This window comes from Lissotriton helveticus, chromosome 1_1 (assembly GCF_964261635.1).
Source record: "Lissotriton helveticus chromosome 1_1, aLisHel1.1, whole genome shotgun sequence".
Taxonomy (NCBI): Eukaryota; Metazoa; Chordata; class Amphibia; order Caudata; family Salamandridae; genus Lissotriton; species Lissotriton helveticus.
The window spans coordinates 393,522,149-393,540,064 of NC_136057.1; positions in this window are offsets into that span (position 1 = coordinate 393,522,149).

A 17,916-nucleotide genomic window follows, 5' to 3' on the forward strand; every position below is an offset into this window, starting at 1 on the left:
GGAGAGAGAATGAAGTATGTTAACGTCTTCCCTACCAGTTCCCTAAGATTTGTTTTTTACTTATTCAAAGATACCATGCGGTCATCGGAGGAGAGGGGACGAACGTGACGCACAGCCTGGCTGCGGATCGTGGAACATCTATGGCCTCGACCAAGGGGGAGCAACGGAGCAAAGAGATGCGGACGAGGCACCTTTCTCAGCATGGAATGTGATAAAAAGAAGGGCTATCCAGAAGCCCCCTGCTCATTGATCAGTTCGTGCCTGAAGTCCCAGCCCGTCGAGCCCGATTGATGGGCTCATTGCTAAAAAGATTCCGCTCTCCTTGGTCCGCTTTGATCCGATCCCACTCCACCCCCTCTTCCCTCGGCCTCCCAAACCATGCCCATATCCCCCCCCCCTTTTTATATGGGATTTTTGAACTTGGCGAAAGAAGAACAAAATGCGGGTACCCCGTCTAAAGGTACCTATGATAAAATTAGTTAGGGAACAGGACAAAACAGGACTGTGATCCGAGAGCAAAGAATGCTCACACCCCGCAACGCGAAATCTGAATTAAGAGCTGGACGCATAGCTCCACCGCCGGTGCTCAATAGCGCCAACGAAAGAAGAAGAACCATGAGAGCCTACCAGTGATGGCTCGCTGTAATAAGACACTGGAGAGACGAACCTTTTTTGAACATTGCCACCCCTTGCCTGTCCCTTGTATTTACTACAATTCCTCTCCCAACCACTTTGTATTGAATATCACACAGTTGAGCTTTTCGAAACATTGCATCGGTCTTTCAACTGTACATGAATAACTAAGAAGGCGTTAACTACGATTGTAAAATACCAGTTATACACATGAGCATGATGTCTAGTTTTGATCCCCAGGGAGTCCAGACCTCAAGTGATAACAGCCCTTATTCTGTCAGAACATTTTTATGACGTCATGTTTGTATTCGAACGAATTTTCTACATCATCTAAATAATGTCCCCGTCTCCAAGGTCTGACGTATGGCGCAGCTGATGTAATTTTGTATGCGCTACCTCCCCGCCTCTCACATCAACTACATATAATTATGTACAATCCTGTCAAGAATATTTCTGTCCGTCCTTAGATTCTGTATTATGAAGAGAGAACGCATGAAATCATTTACGATGTCGAGGTTAAGAATTTAATGAAGGTGGATGTCAGCTAGGCAAGCTGGCTAGATATGTTGAAAAGGGAGGACTGTTAAAATCTGGTTTGCGATGTCAACATAATCGGCGCCACCTTGTCCCCACTCAGGCCCGTACGCTCTAGTAAGCAGCAGCCATTTTGAAAGCCATGGCCCCTCTGCCCCTCGCCGATCACCAGCGCGTTCCCCTGGCGCTGCGAACACCCCCCCGCACCCTCTGACCACCCCCGCTCTCTCATGCATGGACCCCCCCCAGCGCGACCCTTCCTCGGAAGCGCATTTCACCCCCCCCCCTCCGGCCAACACCTCCCCGTCCTTTGATGAACCCCCCTCCCTCTACCCTACCCCGCTCCCAAGCCACCACCTGGCCCTGCCGCTGCCGTTTATTGGCCCCCTTCCTGTAAGCAGTTGCCCCGATTCAAAGAATCTCCGACTAATCAAAGGCCTCCCACCCCGTGCGACCCGATCAGATACTCCGCTCCAGGAACCAACACAGTATCCTGTTGTGGAATAGCCGTGACTTACTGTAGATATGTGTGGGAACGAGCTTGAAGTGGGGATTCCAAGGATGTCTTTCCGTACATCAAAGCCTTAACAAGAATGTGCCACATGTAATAAAGCTATAAACCTGTGTATAAAAGGCCAGGCCTCAGAGATGCAGTTAGAGCACCTCGAGAAGATTCCCTGTTGGTCTGATCTGACGTGTTCTCCTCCGGAGAGAATAAATCTTTGTTTCCTGCCTTCCAGTCTCCAGCGCCTGCCTCTTCATTGAATTATACTTTGTGGGATAAGAGGCGACATCGCCGAGCAATACTTAAAGTTATTTCGTTCGTTGATTGCCTTCTTTACACCGGCAGATCATCAAACTGCTGCCAGGCCAGCAGGAAACTCACCCACGGACCCTTCACCTGCCATAGCTGCAGCTTCACAAGCCACTGAACACCTGCACATTCTACCCCACCCATCAGAGCATAACACAACCACCGCAGATGCCTACTACTCAACACCCACTCCATCCACAAGCACGCCATCGAAGTCTGGGACCTACTCGACTCAGACTCCTCGGACGATGCCTTCCTAACAGAGGCCTGGATGAACCCCTCCTCTGCACCCAACAATGCCATAGCTATCCCTGATGGCTACACGATCACCAGAAGGGACTGCACCAACAGACCAGGAGGAGGAATCACCATTTTCTACAGAAACACCCTCAGAGCCTCGACCTGCACAGCAAACACCTCCAGCACTGCCGAACACCTGCATTTTCAGATCCACACAGACCTCAACACCCCCCCCAGAGGAACACTCATTTACAGGGGAAACACCCGTTACAGCGGAAGCACTGCATCGCGTTGCTATTGCATCGCGACAATTACATCGCAGATGCCTGCACACCGCATGCTACTGCGACGCATGGCAAGACGCCGCAATGACTTTGAGAGCGCTAGGCATTACATCGCATTACAGGGCAAAGGCATGACATCGCCACAAAGCCTAAAACGTTCACCAAAGTTAGTACGGGAAATTATTACGGAGAATAACAAATAGACCAAATAATGCAAAAGAATGATTTAAGAATGATTTACGACAGGAGAATGGGAAAGAATGATTAACGAATTGGTCTGAAGGCAAGGCCAACGTTAATTATGTTTAATTCATATGCGGCCAAATACCAGAAATGATTTAAGGCCACATAACACAGAGGGCAACGCGCACAACTTGGTTGAAATTACGACCACTTACTCTGTAGATGCAAATAATGCAAAAGAATGATTTACGACAGGAGAATGGGAAAGAATGATGTACAACTTGGTTGAAATTACGACCACTTACTCTGTGATACAATTAATGGGAAAGAATGATTTACGAATTGGTCTGAGGGCAAGGCCAACGTTAATTATGTTTATTTCATATGCGCCCAAATACCAGAAAAGATTTATGGCCACATATCGGGTAACGATGTGGTCTGAGGGCAACGCGCACAACTTTGGTCCCGGGGACTAATGTTCGAACCTCCTGTCACGTCGACAATAAAGCAGCCAAAGGCATTGTTAAACACCAATGCCTTGCAGCAAGTTTCAGGTGTTGTTCATGGAAAAATAATGCAGGATGCATTTTCTACATGCTTTAAGGGTCTTGTACTCAAAGGTATTCACACTCACGAGACAAATAACCTTCATATGCAAACTCACCTAATATTTTGGTAGAACATGAATTTGCACTCGAAAACAAATTTCCTCAAACAGAAAATGTTGCATGTGTAAAGATTTTTTTCCATGTGAGCAAATGCGCAGGTGTTTTCCCACAAAGTCACATTTTTGAGTATTTGCTAACGTTTTGCCAGTGCTTTCCTCATTTGAAGATTTAGTCAACAGGAGGTACAAATATTTATTTTGGGTGGGACGGATTTGGGCGGGGGGGTTGTACTTCTGCATATGGAAACATATGTCTTAACCATTCATGAGTACATTTACAAGTTCAAGTTCAAGTTGAGGCATTTATAAAGCGCACTACTCACCCAGAGGGTCTCAAGGCGCTAGAGGGAGGGGTTCATTGTTTGTCGAATAGCCATGTTTTCAGTTCTTTTCTGAAGGAGGTGTGATTCTGAGTAAGGCGGAGGTGGGTGGGGATTGAGTTCCAGGTTTTGGCAGCCAGGAAGGAGAAGGATCTGCCACCCATGGTGGTTTTTCGGATGCGCGGGACTGCGGCGAGGGCTTGATTGGATGATCTTAGTTGGCGGGTGGGATAGTAGAAGGACAGTCGGGTGTTGAGGAATTCGGGTCCTAGATTATAAAGGGCCTTGTGTGCGTGGGTAAGAAGGCGGAAAGTAATTCTTTTGTTGACGGGAAGCCAGTGGAGGTTTTTTAAGTGACCGGTGATGTGCTCTTGGCGCGGGATGTCTAATATGAGTCTCGCCGATGCGTTTTGGATGCGCTGGAGCTTTTTCTGCAATTTTGTTGTAATTCCGGCGTAGAGTGTGTTGCCATAGTCCAGTCGGCTCGTGACCAGTGCATGGGTGACAGTTTTTCTCGTTTCGAGGGGGATCCAGCGGAAGATCTTTTTGAGAATGCGAAGGACGTTAAAGCAGGAGGACAATACGGCGTTGACTTGTCTGGACATTGAGAGAGAGGAGTCTAGAATGAAGCCGAGGTTACGTGCATGGTCTGTGGGTGAGGGCGCTGATCCCAAAGCGGAAGGCCACCAGGAGTCGTCCCAAGCTGAGGGGGAGGATCCTAGGATGAGCACCTCCGTTTTGTCTGAGTTGAGTTTTAAGCGGCTCTGTTTCATCCATTCGGCTACTTCTTTCATACCTTCGTGGAGGTTGTTTTTGGCGGTGTTGGGGTCTTTGGTGAGGGAAAGGATTAGCTGGGTGTCGTCGGTGTAGGAGATGATGTTGAGGTTGTGTTGACGTGCGATGGAGGCGAGGGGACTCATGTAGACGTTGAAGAGGGTGGGACTGAGTGAGGAGCCTTGAGGTACGCCGCAGATGACTTCGGTGGGCTCTGAGTAGAAAGGGGGGAGTCGGACTCTCTGGGTTCTCCCGGCTAGGAACGAGATGATCCAGTCCAAGGCTTTACCTTGAATGCCGATGTTGTTGAGGCGTTGTATGAGGGTGTTATGACAGACAGTGTCGAAGGCGGCGGAGAGGTCGAGTAGAATGAGGGCCACTGTTTCACCGTTGTCCAGGAGTGCTCGGATGTCGTCAGTCGCCGCAATGAGGGCGGTTTCGGTGCTGTGTTTGGCTCGAAAGCCGTTCTGTGAGGGATCCAGGGAGTTGTTGGATTCAAGGAAGGCTGCGAGTTGGCTATTGACGGCTTTCTCGATGACTTTGGCCGGGAAAGGGAGGAGGGAAATGGGTCGGTAGTTTTTCAGTTCTGAGGGGTCTGCTGTTGGTTTTTTCAGAAGGGCGCTGAGTTCGGCGTGTTTCCATATTTCTGGAAAGGTGGCGGAGTTGAAGGAGCAATTGATGACGTCGCGGAGATGGGGGGCGATGATGGAGTCAGCTTTGTTGAAGATGTAGTGGGGGCAGGGGTCAGAAGGTGAGCCAGAGTGGATTGAGTTCATGAGGCGAATGGTGTCTTCGATGGTGACTGGGTTCCAAGAGTTAAGGTAGTTAGTTGGAAGGGTGGGATCTGAAGGGGGTGGGATGAGTTGTTCATTGGGAGTATTCTTGAAGCTGTTGTGGATGTCGGCAATTTTGTTGTAGAAGAAGGAGGATAACGCATCGCAGAGGACTTGGGAGTTAGTGATGTCGTTGGATGCTGCGGGAGGGTTGGTGAATTCTTTGACGATATTGAAGAGTTCCTTGCTGTTATGAGAATTGTTGTCGAGACGGTCCTTAAATGCTGATTTCTTGGCGGAATGAATCAGTTGGTGGTGTTTGCGGGTGGCTGTCTTGAGGGCGGTCATGTTGTCTGAGGTTGGTTCTTTTCTCCAATTCTTCTCCAGGGTGCGGCATGTCTTCTTGGATTTTTTAAGGTCATCATTGAACCAGGGAGCCTTTTTGCTGGATGATTTCAACTGGTGTTTTTTCAGGGGTGCTAGTTCGTCTGCACTGTGGGTAATCCACTGTCTGAGGTTGGTGGCCGCTTGGTCTGGGTCCGTTGCAGGGGTGGGAGTATTTAGGCTGAGTGATGTGAGGAGTTGGTCGGTGGTGATTTTGTTCCATTTTCTTCGGGGAATGGGTTGTGGACGGTTGTGGGTCAGGGTTGTTTTGTAGTTGAAGTGAACACAGCTGTGATCCGTCCAGTGGAGAGCTGTAGTGTGATCGAAGGAGATGTGTTTGCTGGAGGTGAAAATAGGGTCGAGCGTGTGTCCGGCTGTGTGAGTGGGGGCGTTAACAAGTTGTTTGAGTCCGAGATTGGCCAGGTTGTCCAGAAGGGTGGTGGTGTTGTTGTCGAGAATGTTGTCAAGGTGGTAGTTGAGGTCTCCTAGAAGAATGTAGTTCTCTGAGGCGAGGGCGTGCGGGGTGACGAAGTCAGTGATGACGTCGCTGAATTGAGATCGGGAGCCTGGGGGTCTGTAAATGAGGGTTCCTCTAAGTGTGGTCCTGGGGTCGGTGTGGATCTGAAAGTGGAGGTGTTCGGCGGATGCAAGATTGTCGTCAGAGCAGGTTGTAATTTTGATGGTGTTTCTATGGACGATGGCGATGCCTCCTCCAGTTTGATCGGTGCGGTCTTTCCGAATGATCTTGTAAGAGTCTGGTATGGCTATGGCGATGTCAGGGGCAGAGGATGCATTCATCCATGTTTCAGTGAGGAAAGCGATGTCAGGTGACGCGGTGTCGATTAGGTCCCAGAGTTCGGTTGCATGTCTGTGGACCGAGCGGGTGTTCAGTAGGATGCATTTCAAGTCGTTGGGTTCGGAGCTGAGTGTGGAGGAAGTGTGTTTGGTGAGGGTCCTGAAGCAGTTGAACTTACAGGAGAGGCAAGAGAATGGGCCGTGGGTACGTCCTGGGGTTGCTGCGCAGCAAAGTGGGGTGCGTCCGGGGTTGAGGGCGAGGAGAGTAGCGGCATCATAAGTTACTCTGGGGGGTTGGGAGCGGCGTAGAGCAGGGGGACGGGCGCTGGGTGCGGTCCAGGCGCAGACGGGCGTAGACGGGCTTACCTTTGGCGCACCTTCGGCGCGGCCGTAGCGCGTGGACGCTGCACGTTGGTTCATCTGCTTCAAATGGAGATTGGAGGGGGCGGGGCATGGGAGGGTCAGCTGGGAGGCGGGATCTAGGTGCAGGGAGGGTCTGGGACGGGCCAAGGGGTCAATACAAAATGGCTGCAAGGTAAACAGATGCACGAAAGTGAAATATCCAAAGCGCTACACACCTCGAGGTGCACCACAATGAAAGCGCTAGCAGAGGTTTATGTGAGGTAAGTAGCGTTATACACAGAGCTATTTGTAATCAATGTCAGTTGTTCAATAACACGAGCGCTGCACACAGCTAATCCAAATGAATGAAATGCAGGCAGAAGTCACGAGCGCTGCACACAGCTAATCAAAATGAATGAAATGCAGGCAGAAGTCACGAGCGCTGCATACAGCTAATCAAAATGAATGAAATGCAGGCAGAAGTCACGAGCGCTGCACACAGCTAATTAAAATTAATTGCAGTCAGAAGTCACGAGCGCGGCACACAGCTAATCAAAATAAATGCAGTCAGAAGTCACGAGCGCTGCACACAGCTAATCTAATGAGATGTAAGCGAGATATAAACAGTACAGCAAGTTGAATAGCAGTAGTATATACTATACCACCAGGAGAGGGAGGTGAAGGGAGCGACCGTTACTGCGTGGAGCAGGATGGTCACAGCTCTACACGAGGGCAAGCGCAGGCTCTACCTCTGTGGGTGGGAGGGTCAGCTGGGAGGCGGGATCTAGGTGCAGGGAGGGTCTGGGACGGGCCAAGGGTGCAATACAAAATGGCTGCAAGGTAAACAGATGCACGAAAGTGAAATATCCAAAGCGCTACACACCTCGAGGTGCACCACAATGAAAGCGCTAGCAGAGGTTTATGTGAGGTAAGTAGCGTTATACACAGAGCTATTTGTAATCAATGTCAGTTGTTCAATAACACGAGCGCTGCACACAGCTAATCCAAATGAATGAAATGCAGGCAGAAGTCACGAGCGCTGCACACAGCTAATCAAAATGAATGAAATGCAGGCAGAAGTCACGAGCGCTGCATACAGCTAATCAAAATGAATGAAATGCAGGCAGAAGTCACGAGCGCTGCACACAGCTAATCAAAATTAAATGCAGTCAGAAGTCACGAGCGCGGCACACAGCTAATCAAAATAAATGCAGTCAGAAGTCACGAGCGCTGCACACAGCTAATCTAATGAGATGTAAGCGAGATTTACAAATTGTTTCTGAAACTGCCCATGACTCAGCACTGTATGTTCGCCTGAGCAGTGTTTCCTTAAGACTGCTGCTGTTCAAGTTTTACCAATTATTTCCCTTCTGCCCTCCCCAACATCTGCCCCCACCACCACACCCCCACTCTACAACCTACACCCCCCACCACCACCCTCACCGCACCCCTAACCCCCCTCACTCCCCCCAAGTCCGATTTACGCTAGCCATGGCGATATTGTTACTTTGGGGTGTTTTTTTTTAGAAACCAGATTCTGTTAACCAATGCTATGAGCTGGCTTGGAATGACCAAAACTGTATAAAGTTCTTAACATGACAGCTACTCTTGGGGCACTGGCTGCAATCAAAATGTGCAATAACGACTGTTGAAAACATGTTTTGCCACCTCTCTAAAGAGTGCCACTAGGAGGAAGGTTGGCAAAGCTAAAGATATCTATAAAGAGGGCCAAATCTGGTTTGTCTCACAAAGCACTAGTAAGTTACACATAGTGGTTCACTCGCCAGATGTCAGATGCGTCAACTGTGGAAAAGCTGTGGAGGAGACAAGTCAAAGGGGCAGACAGTCAAAACTGAGGAGCTTACACTCAGATCTGCAGGAATCGTACCAAGGAGTGAAAAACTGGAGAAGGCTTGGTCTGCTGGCCACCAAACAGCTGGTCTCGGTGTTCTACCCCTAGCAGGGAATCTATGTGGAACTGGTACGAGGTACCACCCAGACACAGACCAGTCGTGGTCCAATAAGCCCTGTAACAACAGACAGGGCTGTCTAATTTAGGAATTTAATCAGACTTCTTGAGGGTGGAGTGCAGAACTACCCAAACAAAATAAATCCTTCTGGATGCCACAGTGGGGGGTAATCGTGATCAGGAGTAGTTTTGGCTTAGCTAAAACCGGACAAATAGGCTTAACCTTCCTTCCAAGGAGTCCACTTGCAACTCAAGTTGATCCTTATCTCGCACAAAAAAACACAGGTTCTGATTACGAGTGAATCATTGTTTTCCGACCCCTGCGTAACCCCGGTTTGTGAAGGGGTCAAATAACGAATCCGATTGTATTTAACACATCCGAAAATTAACTAATGCATTAAATAACTCAAACTTTGTTAAATTGTCAAACCTGCAGACATTTAACAGGGGAAAAACCTACTCTATTTACCGTATCATGATTATTTTGATGCGTTAAACGCTAACATCCACATGTTATTCCCCAGAAACTCGTAGTAGGTGCTATTTATCTCACCCCATACATAACCTACCCCGTAATATCGTTGTGTACCAGATGCGATAAATAGCACCTACTCTTGTTATCAGAGCCTTCGAAAAGTAATGCTGCTTAGCAGCATTCATGAAGCTGAACCTAGACAGCACTAGCAGTTCTTTCCAACCGGATGTACGTGCGTGTACAGGAACAGATTGCTAAACATTAGAGGCAGCCTCTCCTGCAGTGCATGAAGAGTTTGAAGTCACCTCCTTCCTCTACATGTGCAGAAAAGTCACTTGCGACACTGAGCTACTTGGCATATCCTGACAAAGTGACAGCAACTTTGGCGTTGAGGTGGGGGGGGGCGGCGGGGGGAGATGGGGGCCAGGGCTTAGAGGCGAGTTCTCGCAGGTGATTACAAAGACCGCGTTGTTTTGGCATGCGACATGCTGTACTGCGGGGTAAAGTACGGCCCCATAGAAACCAATTGAATCGCGCTGCAATAGATTGCGCGGTGAAAACACACGATGTAATGGACTCGGCGAGCAAAAAGATGCGGGGAAAAAGCGCGCGATGTAATTGTGCGCGATGGAACGTCATACATTCATTTACAGACACCCCCGGACCCCGCCCACAGTTCATCGACGCCATCTCCGACATCGTCAGCATGCACGCTCTTGCTTCCACAGACTACATACTCCTCGTAGACCAGAATTTCCACCTCGAGAAGGCCGACAACAGCAACTCTGTTGCTCTGCTCCATAACCTCGCCAAACTCGGACTCAAACAGCTCGTCACGAACCCCACCCACACCACCGGACACACGCTCGACCTCATCCTCTCTGTCAGCAACCACGTCTCCTTCAGCCACACCACCGAACTCCACCGGACCGACCATTGCTGCGTCCACTTCACCTTCAAGAAACCCACCTCACACCACCACCCGCAATGGATCCCCCACCTCAGCTGGAACAAGGTCACCAAAGACCAGCTCATCACCACCCTCGCCCGAGACCCACCAACACACACCACCGACACCAACACAGCCTCCCGCAACCTCAGGCAATGGATCGATAACTGCGCCAACACTCTCGCCGCCCCAATCAAAAACCCATCAAACAGACGCACCGACAGAAAGGCCAGTTGGTTCACCACTGACCTCCAGGAATCCAAACGGACTTGCAGAAGACTCGAGAAAAAGTGCGCGACAAACAGACACCGCACAACCACGCAGCCCTAAAGAACGCCAGCCACGAGCACCACCAACTCACCCGAGCCACCAAAAGGACCTCCTTAAAGGAATGCATCGACAACAATGCACACAAGAGCAAAGCGCTCTTCAACATCATGAAGGAACTCTCCAACCCCAGCTCCAGCTCCAATGACATCCCGCCATCACAAGAGCTATGTGACTCCTTAGCCACCTTCTTTCACCGCAAGATTGCAGACATTCACAACAGCTTCAATGGCCAGACCCTCCCTACAGCCGCCAACACCGCACACTCTCCACCACCCAGCCGCACCAACTGACTGCTCTCCTGGACCCACGTTAATGACGACAACACCAGAAAAACCATGAACACCATCCACTCCGGCTCACCATCCGACCCCTGCCCTCACCATATCTTCAACAAGCCAAGCTCTATCATCGCACCCCAACTCCGGAAGATCATCAACAGCTCCTTTGAGACCACCACCTTCACGGAAAGCTGGAAGCACGCCGAGATCAACGCCCTGTTAAAAAAACCACGGTGGTCCCAAAGGACCTCAAGAACTTCCAGCCCATCTCCCTGCTTCCGTTTCTGGCGAAAGTCATTGAAAAGATCGTCAACAGGCACCTGACCCACTTTCTTGAGGAGAACAACATCCTGGACCCGTCCCAATCTGGATTCCCCAGCAATCACAGCCCCGAAACCGCCCTCATCACTGCCACAGACGACATCAGGACCCTACTGGACAACAGCAAAACCGTGCCCCTCATCCTCCTGGACCTCTCTGCCACCTTCGACACCGTCTGCCACCACACCCTAAGCACACGCCTACTTAACGCAGGAATATTTGACAGAGCCCTGGCCTGGACCACCTCCTTCCTCACCGACAGAATCCAGACGGTCCGCCTCCCCCTTTCTGTTCTGAAGCCACCAAGATCATCTGTGGTGTGCCCCAAGGATCATCCCTCAGCCCTACCCTTTTCAACGTCTACATGGCACCACTCGCCAACATCAACCGCTCGCACAACCTCAATATAGATGTATGACGTTACAACTCATACTTTTACAACGCATGCCATTACAACGAATTTTTTACAACGCAAAAACTTTTACAACGCATGCATTTACAACGCATATTTTTACAACGCAGGTACCTTTACAACGCATACCATTACAACGTAAGTATTGGTAAGTATATATTATTTTTTTTTTATTTAAAATAATTGAAAATAATATAATTTAATTTAATTTAATTTAATTTAATTTAATTGATTTAATTTAAATTTAATTTTATTTTATTTTTACCTTATACCCCTGTACCCCAAAAACCCAAAACTGACCCTGAACCCTAAAAATACCCCTGTACCCCAAAAACCCAAAACTGACCCCGAACCCTAAAAATACCCCTGTACCCCAAAAACCCCAAACTGACCCTGAACCCTAAAAATACCCTTTTACCCAAAAACCCAAACTGACCCTGAACCCTAAAAATACCCCTGTACCCCAAAAACCCCAAACTGACCCTGAATCCTAAAAATACCCCTTTACCCCAAAACCCCAAACTGACCCTGAAACCTAAAAATACCCCTTTACCCCAAAACTGAAAACTGACCCTGAACCCTAAAAATACCCCTTTACCCAAAAACTGAAAACTGACCCTGAACCCTAAAAATACCCCTTTACCCAAAAACTGAAAACTGACCCTGAACCCTAAAAATACCCCTTTACCCAAAAACTGAAAACTGACCCTGAACCCTAAAAATACCCCTTTACCCAAAAACTAAAAACTGACCCTGAACCCTAAAAATACCCCTTTACCCAAAAACTGAAAACTGACCATGAACCCTAAAAATACCCCTTTACCCAAAAACTGAAAACTGACCCTGAACCCTAAAAATACCCCTTTACCCAAAAACTGAAAACTGACCCTGAACCCTAAAAATACCCCTTTACCCAAAAACTAAAAACTGACCCTGAACCCTAAAAATACCCCTTTACCCAAAAACTGAAAACTGACCATGAACCCTAAAAATACCCCTTTACCCAAAAACTGAAAACTGACCCTGAACCCTAAAAATACCCCTTTACCCAAAAACTACCCCTTTACCCAAAAACTGAAAACTGACCCTGAACCCTAAAAATACCCCTTTACCCAAAAACTAAAAACTGACCCTGAACCCTAAAAATGCCCCTTTACCCAAAAACTGAAAACTGACCCTGAACCCTAAAAATACCCCTTTACCCAAAAACTGAAAACTGACCCTGAACCCTAAACATACCCCTTTACCCAAAAACTGAAAACTGACCCTGAACCCTAAAAATACCCCTTTACCCAAAAACTGAAAACTGACCCTGAACCCTAAAAATGCCCCTTCATCCAAAAATTGAAAACTGACCCTGAACCCTAAAAATACCCCTTAAAAAACCCAAACATATAACATTTAAAATATAATTATATACTTACCAATACTTACGTTGTAATGGTATGCGCTGTAAAGGTACCTGCGTTGTAAAAACATGCGTTGTAAATACATGCGTTGTAATGGTTTTTGCGTTGTAAAAGTTTCGTTGTAATGGTAGTGCGTTGTAAAAGTTGCGTTGTAATGGTTGTTTCCCCCCAATATCGTCTCCTACGCTGACGCCACTCAGCTGATCCTCTCACTCACCAAGAACCCCGCCACCGCCAAAACCAACCTACACGAAGGAATGAAGGCCGCCGCCAACTGGATGCAGGACAGCCGCCTGAAACTGAACTCAGACAAGACATAGGTCCTCATCCTGGGCTCTACCCCTTTCGCCTGGGACGACTCTTGGTGGCCAACCGCCCTGGGAGCTGCACCCACACCCACCAACCATGCACGCAACTTGGGGTTCATCCTGGATTCATCGCTCTCAGTGAGCCAGCAAGTCAACGCTGTCTCCTCTTCCTGCTTCAACACGCTCCACATGCTTTACAAGATCTACAGATGGATCCCCACCGGAATCAGAAGGACGGTCACCCAGGCCCTCGTCAGCAGCAGACTTGACTACGGCAACGCCCTCCACGCAGAAACCACGGGCAAACTTCAGAAATGACTCCAACGCACACAGAACGGCTCCGCACTAAGTATGGGTGAATTTTGCGTATTTGCGGTCTGTGAAATCTCGCGAAATCGCAAAAAAATCCGCGAGGTCGCAAAAAATTTGCGAACCCGCGAATTTGCACAAATTTGGTAAATGTATAGTGCTTTTCCTACACTACAGCTGCGTAAAGGGCCAGAAGAGTTGTCTCCAGTGACCACGTGTGTCTGTACCTTTGCCACCGCGCCGATAGGCGCCGAGGTCCCTCGAGTGAGCTGTCCATCACAGTGGGGGAAAGGGCGGGAAGATGTTGCATACCCTAGTGTGTGTGGAGCGGGGCCAAATGGGCGGGGCTTCTATGCGAGTTCACATGCCTCTTGTTTATAAAGGGTCAGAGGCCGATCAGAGCAGCAGATGAGGAGAAAGCAGCCTCCTGGTCACAGGAAGTACACGGGGATTGCGCTCGAGAAACTCGTGGATGCAAAGACCTCCATCAAGGATTACATCTAATTGTAGGCGGTAGATATGGGAAGGAAGCACACCTGCCTAGTCTCGACCATGCTCACTAGTTGTTTGGGCTGATTATAATGCGTTACTGAATTTGAGCTTCAACTCGGGCACCTGCTTTATTTATATCTGTAAGTGCTTCCTGTTGAGGTTTAATTTTTGTGACATGAGCATCGTGCCAGAATAAATCCTGCCTGCATAATGCATATTTATTCACGAAGATGCCACCGTGTTGTGCCATACCTCTACTCAACTAGAGTACTTTCTACTGGCTAATCAGTAAGTGCTACCTCGTTGGGTAAATGTATAGTGCTTTTCCTACACTACAGCTGCGTAAAGGGCCAGAAGAGTTGTCTCCAGTGACCACGTGTGTCTGTACCTTTGTCACCGCGCCCAATAGGCGCCGAGGTCCCTCGAGTGAGCTGTCCATCACAGTGGGGGAAAGGGCGGGAAGATGTTGCATACCCTAGTGTGTGTGGAGCGGGGCCAAATGAGCGGGGCTTCTATGCGCACAGGCCTCTTGTTTATAAAGGGTCAGAGGACGATCAGAGCTGCAGATGAGGAGAAAGCAGCCTCCTGGTCACAGGAAGAACACGGGGATTGCGCTCGAGAAACTCGTGGATGCAAAGACCTCCATCAAGGATTACAGCTAATTGTAGACGGTAGATCTGGGAAGAAAGCACACCTGCATAGCCTCGACCGTGCTCACTAGTTTTTTGGGCTGATTATAATGCGTTACTGAATTTGAGCTTCAACTCAGGCACCTGCTTTATTTATATCTGTAAGTGCTTCCTGTTGAGGTTTAATTTTTGTGACAGGAGCATCGTGCCAGTATAAATCCTGCCTGCATATTTATCCACGAAGATACCACCGTGTTGTGCCATGCCTCTACTCAACTGGAGTATTACCTCGTTGGGTAAATAAATGTATGTGAAAAAAAAAAGAAATTCGCCGCGAGCGGATTTGTGGATTTTTCGGCAATTTCGCGAGATTCGCGGATTGCGAAATTGCCGAAAATCCGCAAATTCCGCGAGCGGAACGGATTTTCGGCCCATACCTACTCCGCACACCTCATCCTCGACATACCCCGCTACACCCACATCACAGCCCACCTAAAAGACCTGCACCGGCTCCCAGTCAACAAGAGGATCACCTTCAAGCTCCTCACCCATGCTCACAAAGCACTCCACAATGCCGGACCAGCATACCTCAACAAACATCCCCGAATCGCCAGCTTTGCTCCGCCGACCTCGCCTTTGCCACTGTCCCAACGCATCCAGAGGACCTCCACCGGCATCAGATCCTTCTCCTACCTCGCCGCCAAGACATAGAACACCCTCCCCACACATCTGCGACAGACCCAGGACCTGCTGATCTTCAGGAGACTTCTCAAGACCTGGCTGTTCGAGCAGTAGCTGCACCCCCTCCCGCCTCAGCGCAGTGAAACCCTCATGGGTGATTAGTGTGCTCTACAAATGTTTGATTGATTGAATAAACATAGTTCAGGGCCAGTGTGTGCATACGTATATGTTATGTAAAAAAGCAGTTTGTGGTATCTTGGGTGAAGTGCATCTATCCGGTTCCATGGTAACTGGAACATGCACTACAGCTAAAAAAACTTTTGGAAATTGCTTCACAACTTTATTTAAAAATTCCTTGTTACCTTCATCCAAAATCATAACTTGGATGTCATTTTTTACATTTAGAATAATACCTAAGGCACCTTGGTCGACCCAACCCAAGACTGAGGGACCAACTTCGGCATCATTTCTCGATACACTTCCTACCTTCAAATTCAAAAATTTACTCAACGAACCCAACCATTGGAATTTTTTCCCCAATAAAGGTAACAGGTTGAATATCTGGGGGTAGCAACTCCTTTTTTTAAAGTATCAGCAAATAGCTCATTCCAGACCTCACGCTTAATGATTGTGTAAGGTGAGCCTGAATCAGGTACAATTGTAATCTGAACTCCGCCTATAACAATGTCACAAGTGGGCTTCTTCTTTGATTTAGAATTTACATTCAACACTGTATTGTCTGTGTCACAATAATCAAGGATACAAGGGATGCCATCATCACTGGAAGAATCAGAGTTATCAACATTAGTTTCGGTAGATTCTTCAATACATCTAACTGACTTTTTTTCTTTGTTAGATTTAAATTTAAAGCCTTGGTAAAATGGCCAACCTTATTGCAGTAATTGCATTTGGATTTTAAGGCTGGACACTTTGGGTCATTAGCGTAGTGCCCACTGTAACCACATCTGTAACAGTTAGGAATTTTGTCAGACTTATTTTTAGAGGACACACCTGCATTTCTTTTATACGAAGAAGAGGATGCACCTCCAGAGAAGCTGGAAGGATAAGATGTATCTGCTTGTCTTATAATAGACACTACTTTAACTATTCTACTTGGATTGCTTATCTTTACACAGTTCATTTTCTAGAAGGTAAAATAAGCTGATTGTCTTTTATTGTACAGACAGAAATTTTTATTTGGAGGGTGTGTGCGCCTTGCACTATTGCATATGGCTATGACACAATGCACAAGGACCATGGACGTTGCTCTCGCTTGTAGCTCCCGTGCCTTGAGTTCTACCCAGATCTACAGTCCCACTTCTCACAGTGGCCCCGGACTGGGCAAACCTGTCCACTTATGAACGCCGTAGGGTGAGATTCTTATCTCCAAAACCCCCCTGCAGGCACCTTTATGCATTACTTTCCATCCATTTACCAGATCTCGGGACATCTATGCGTATTCGTGCCCGTCGCCCCCAGAGAGCGCGGCACCCGAAGGTGTCCAGCCCGTTACTAGTTCAAAGAAGCGTCCCAACCCCAAATCCCCCTCCCCAACCCATCCATCCTTATACCAATCCCAGGTGCCAAGCTTCCCTAAACGTTTTATCAGCCAATGGAAACTAATCTCGCTGCGCCCTTCCTATCAAGAGTTCGGTACAAAAGGTTCTTAGCACTGATAAAGGATGCTGCTCTTGTTTGACGTAAGGCCTGCTCCTCTGGCGCGCGCACTCCATTTGTGCGCCAGGATTATGACTCATGAGGCACGTACAGCCGCGTCTATCTTTACTAATTGCTTGTTGGAAGTAGTGTGTTCCTTTTCACAGATTGTAGAGGCGCCAACAACTCTTGAATTACTCTTGAGTTACTTGATAAGGAATGATTGTGACGGGAGAAGCCTGCGTGCAGCTATGCGGGGTCCCTACACCGCCCCCCTTACTCTGATTGTATTCCTCTCGCTGCGCTCTCCCTTTCAAGCTATCTGCCTGCCTCTGCAGACAATTTAACAAGCCTTGAAAACACCACTAGCTCCTATCGGAATGTGTATAGATTGAGTAGCCAAAGGGTTATATCGGCTTTGTAATCTATGCATGCGTGGAGTACATTTTGTTGGAATGAACGTATACATTTGCATTGGGTTAGCTCTGTCTTCATGGGGGAGGGGCGGCGGTCAAGTCAAGTCAAGTCATAACATTTATATAGCGCGCTACATACCCAGAGGGTTTCAAGGCGCTTAGGAGGGGAGGAGGATTATTTGTCAAATATCCACGTTTTAAGCTGCTTTCTGAACGCTAGGTGATTCTGGGTGAGGCGAAGGTAAGCGGGGAGTGAGTTCCATGTTTTGGCAGCCAGGTATGAGAAGGATCTGCCTCCCATGGTGGTCTTGTTGATGCGAGGTACAGTGGCGAGGGCTTGGCTGGAAGAGCGAAGTTGGCGGGAGGGGTTGTAAAAGGACAGTCGAGAGTTGAGGCGCTCTGGTCCGATGTCGTAGAGTGATTTGTGTGCGTGGGTAAGCAGTCGGAAAGTAATCCTCTTATTGACGGGTAGCCAGTGGAGGTCTTTAAGGTGACCAGAGATGTGTTCGTTGCGTGGGATGTCTAATATGAGCCTGGCT